The sequence below is a fragment of the Varroa jacobsoni genome, unplaced genomic scaffold, assembly GCF_002532875.2.
Source record: "Varroa jacobsoni isolate VJ856 unplaced genomic scaffold, vjacob_1.0 scaffold_1311, whole genome shotgun sequence".
NCBI lineage: Eukaryota > Metazoa > Arthropoda > Arachnida > Mesostigmata > Varroidae > Varroa > Varroa jacobsoni.
Genome location: NW_019214213.1, coordinates 75,480 through 80,524, shown reverse-complemented (window position 1 = coordinate 80,524; position 5,045 = coordinate 75,480). Strand labels below are relative to the sequence as shown.

At 41.5% G+C, this 5,045-nt stretch overlaps 1 long non-coding RNA gene across 1 annotated transcript; it reads left to right on the top strand.

Moving 5' to 3' along the window:
• The first annotated feature begins 1,749 nt into the window (after positions 1 to 1,749).
• LOC111268710 (uncharacterized) lies at positions 1,750 to 3,811 on the top strand. Its single transcript, XR_002685362.2, has 3 exons — positions 1,750 to 1,868; positions 3,252 to 3,327; positions 3,707 to 3,811. It is a non-coding gene; the product is annotated as an uncharacterized LOC111268710 (long non-coding RNA).
• Positions 3,812 to 5,045: the final 1,234 nt, after the last annotated feature.

Here is a 5,045-nt window from a genome sequence, read left to right as displayed (position 1 = left end):
AGCAGCAACTGCGACGCTTCCTGCCAGACGTCAAGTAATATATACATATATATCTACTAAGTTCACTTTCGTGTAGGGAAAGAATAACAATCACAATTTGTTTTATTTAGTATTTTATATTATTATGAATTCTTATCGGCGTTTCGAGACGTAACGATCGAGGCAATAACTTTAACTGTACATCACGCTGACGTCAATTCTTAACTAGAACGTATTTCTCGATTCAGCCCATTATCTGTGACCATTGAGTATTAGCTCCACTAGGAAGATAACCACGTGAATATTTAGTAATATCAGTACAGCATGTCTTTGCCTTCATTCTAGATAAACACGATATGGCCGATATGTGTTCTCTACAGAGTATTCTTCATCGGGATTCATGAATTGATCCTCAATCTATTCGCTTATTGAATTTTGTTGTCTTCCATACCTTTAGATCCCTTCCTTGACTGCCAGTTCCGATCGACCTGCCCACACCCGAACTACTTTAGAATTAAAACTTGAGTCGTTTTGTTAACGCCACAGAAAGGCTTTTTTTTCCAGAGATATGAGCAGCTTGAAATGCTCCAAATCGTTCGTGCTCGTCAAGCGAATGAAAACCGCGCCAGGACAAAGGAAGATCCTTAGTGTGGGCCAATGTGTGCGTATGTGTGCTGTATAACGAGATGAAGCTCAGAAAATAGATATAGAGCCTAGTAACCGCTGGAGGAATCGAAGCAGCGGTTCTTAGGGGCGGTACGTGTCAATCGACGGCAGTGACCCTTCTCGAGAAGTCGCAAATGTTCTGTTCTCAGCATTAGCCAGTGCGTGATCGCTGCTAAGAGACGCTGGCGCGCACGCCTAGGAGATCTCATCAGTCTGAGTCGGATCGTGTTGCCTATAGCCCATACACAACGATCAGTCTTTAACCACTACGGCCAAATCAAGACAGCCAGTTGAATCAGACGAATGTAACGTAACGCTCATTATGGGCCCTGTTCATTGTAAAAACACGACAGATAAAATTCGGTAAAGTTCAAAGGATTGTCCAAATAAAAAAGGTAGAGTACGGCTATAAAACGGGAAATTTAAAAAATTTGACGCAAACTGGTAACCAAATTAGTTCCGTTTCTAATCTAACTTACTTCAAAACGTATTGGCAACAAACGGAGATGGTCAATCTATCCTGCGCGAGCTATGATGGTCGTTCAGGGATGATCTGGTTTGCCGCACCACTATATCAACCATCGAACCAGAACACCTCAAATATATTCATTCTCAATATTTTTGATAATTTTTCTTGGAAGTAATAAACGCTTTTCAGCCCGTGCTCCCGTCGTCAGCTCATTTCTTTCTTTTTCAAAGGGCGATTTTAGCCATCGACTGTAATATCAGTAGTGGTTATAGTAGCGAGAAAGTCATACGAGAGTCACCTTTCTCTTGTTTTTCGTTACGCCAACCATGTCGAGGGTAAGAAGCGTCGCGATGTTTAATGAGCCAGAGATTGCGCTAACGACGTTATCGTCGTTCCTTTCGTGTGTCTCTACCTACTACAGCGGGTGCTCCGAGTGCTACGATAATAAACGAACGCACGTAGGCGAACCTTCTTCATGCGCGAGACTTCTCCATGCGCTGAGTCCACATCGCATGAACGTGCGGGCAAAACGTTGCAATCGTTGTCGAACTGAGAGAGAATTAGTTCGAATCGACGGCGGGCAAGCACCGTACGTCTACAACGCGTCTGTTTTCCCCCTCCTTCTCTCTCGATTGTTGCTACCGCTACCTCCACTGCTATGATTGTTGCTGATTTTCGTTTTCCATCTCGACGGCTAGCAGCTGAGCAGCATCCGGATGAAGTATTATCTATGACTCATTTGTCTTGGTGTTAGGTTAGTGGTCTGGTTTTTCGGTCCAAATTTTTGATTTTTCTTTTTATCGGCTAAGACATCTTTAAGCCAGCCTTGTTCGTCCCTGCTTAGAGTGAGCTCAATGTACAGTTCGCATAAACAGCACGGAATGTACGGGAAATTGTGAGGTTTCACTTAGAAGTTACTTAACTAAGCTATACAAAACGTTTGTTTGGTTATTACACATATAAATCGAGATCCGTAAGCAGAGGTGGTCAGAATACTGGGCAGAGAAATAAGGCTGCTTTACCACCAAACTCGTAATCTACCGCTTATATAGACTTCGCCTTATATAAAAGTCGCCTACGGCGCTCTGCAAATGCTGCATTCTCCTCCATTGATATAACGCTATTACAGATACTATTATAAAGACGTACAACGACTAGGTAGCATCTGCCGTGAAATGCTATCTTTTTTCGTGCAGTTGGTTTTCCACGGTGATTTTATACGTTTTACGGTTCCGCAGCTATGGATATTTGTGCTCTGAGCGTCAATCCTAATTGAGGGAATTCCAAGCTCTAAAGCTTAGTTCGGTTCAGGTCTACATAGGTACTTTGCAGCATTAGAGCATGGAAGGTAGTTGAAGCATTTGACGACTTGCCATTCGATACGAGATACGAAAATGTTTCGTTGTTTGCCATCACGACGGCGGTAACGAAAAAAACACAGACACAATAGGAATGACAACAGCTTTATCTAGCACGGCAGCTTCGTTACCATTGTCACTACGAGTGTTATACTAGTGAATTGTTAGCGTACATTGCTAATCTTTTAAACAGTACGAACATATGACCGATAAGCTAAAAATACGGCGCGTTGTGAGGCCGCTCATTTTCGGCCAGTGCTCCAACCGCCAGGAAATTCCATTAGCGGTTTGTACGGCTGACCTTCCTCTCTAGTCCACTCTATTAGTTAATGTTTTTTGTGTCGTTGTGGCCTGTCGCCGTACAGGCCAGACCAGACCAGACCGGCCGCAGCTGTCCTGTATGTGAATGAGCATATGTAATAGGGAGGTCACCAAAGCCACAATCAAATTAGCATAGGATAACATGTCGCTATGTGTTATTTGTGTCTATCTGTTCGTTTGTCTGTTTAATCGAGACGAGCTGCTTCGACCACGTCTCTTAGGTTATACCTACATAGCGCGCCACAAGGTCTGTCTCGCATACGGGGGGGTCTCCACACTTAGCGACGTCTTTTATGATATGTTCAATGTAAAGAAGCTGGGCCGTTGACAACTACGCTAAGTTACGAGGTATTCGTTACTCTTCAATTAATTACAAAGTGGCTGCCCGTAGAAGCATTATAATAAGCATGTCTTTGCTAGCATTGTTTTGTAATATTGTTACGCTGTTTCTAATGCAGAACTCAACATAACAGATTCCGACTCGCTGTCCGTCGGTTTATAGGCAGCCGCCGTAACATAAGCGCAAACTATCCGGTAAGTTAACAGATCTCAACTGAGCTTAATTTAATAATTGAAAGGGATTGTCTTATACGTGCCAATGTCCACAAATGGGTTAGTGTAGAAGTACAGCTTCATGATGCTCCTAAGATGCGCCTCAGCTTAAATATATATATAGAGCTACGATAAAAGAAGTGCAGCCTTCGATCTTCTTGTTTGAATTCGTATGAAAACAACAAGTATTTAAGCAATAGTTCTATATATATTTGGCTAATTTTTACTATGACATACTCATTATCTTCTACACCATGCTGCTAGCAAACTCCGCTCCGTCGTTTAAAAGCCGCGCTAAGACGTTATATAGGATAGGGAACTTACCTTTTCCTTACTAAATAATCGTTTGTGTTTTCCTCAGCTGTAGAGTTCATCATAAATCGAAACGCCGGGTTAGCTCTGCCTGTGACGAGCAACAAAACTAGTTTTGTAAAGCTTACTAAATGTAATAAACGTATAATTATGATGCTTTTTTATTTTTATTTTCTCAATACTAGTCTGCCTTTAAGTACGAGTGCATTACTGATAAGGAGCACATAGCCGTAGAGCGCATAGAGCTCTCATCCGCGTATAGTCATATAGTCAGAACAACCGCAATTGACAATTTCCATTTGATTACGCCAATTAGAATACATTTAACAGAAAAATAAGTTATGATTGCACCTTAGATTGGTTTTAATAATAAACTAATAACTAAAAAACACGCCTGTTAAGGCGAAATCAAAGAACTTCTTATTTGGAGATACCCTTTATATGCCGATTGGCCCGCTAGGCGGCATGTTCGGTAATATAGTTTATTTTATTAAATGAGACCAGTGGTAATAAATAAGTAATAGAACAGCCGTAGATAAATAAAGTTTTATTAATTATTATTACTGGCGGTTTTGAAATACTGAGCGTTCAAACTAAATTTTTATACTGACAACATTCATGTTTAGGTTACTAATATTATATACTAGAACTTTCTATAGCATCAATTCAAATTGAGAAGTCCTTATCCGAGAGCTCGAAGAAATCTTTAAATTAAATATTTCAGTTATTCGTGATAATTACGGAAACGTATCAATGTGTCATATAGAACATTTTGAATTTTTTTTTCAGATTAACACTCGTTAATATGGCACGTCGATATTACCCTCAGATAAAATCCTCTAAAGTTATGACGAAATCTGAAAGTTATGAGAAATGAACGAAAATCTAAGGTAGTTAAGTAGCGCTAGATGGCCGCAGCTGCTCACGACCTCAAGTAGACACAGTGAGCGAAGTACGCGAGTCAGTTTTCAATGTTCTATTGCTTACCGTTAGGTTGTCCTATCCCTCTGAGTACTCGCCATCGTATTTCTCCACTTCCTCACACCTTTGCCATATGATTCGAAGCCCGAACGGAGCAAAACAGCGCGTTAACGAAGTCAACCGTAGGCCTCCTGGAGAAGATCTTTTGTTACCACAACAGCGACCAGCGTCATCACTAGCCGCTCGCAAGTCGTTAAGTGTCTCTAACTCACGACCCCCAAAAGTAATATACCCTCGTGTCCGCTTGGCTTATTTAACAGAGTGAGCCGTTCATGCCCCTGTTAGCTGCAATTGTCACGGACGTCACCTCAGGATTGACCATACGGTTGCTTTAAATTCAAGCAGTAAACAAAAGTAGCCGTAGCCATGCGTTGCACCCTCACTCAGCGTGACCAACTGCGATATGC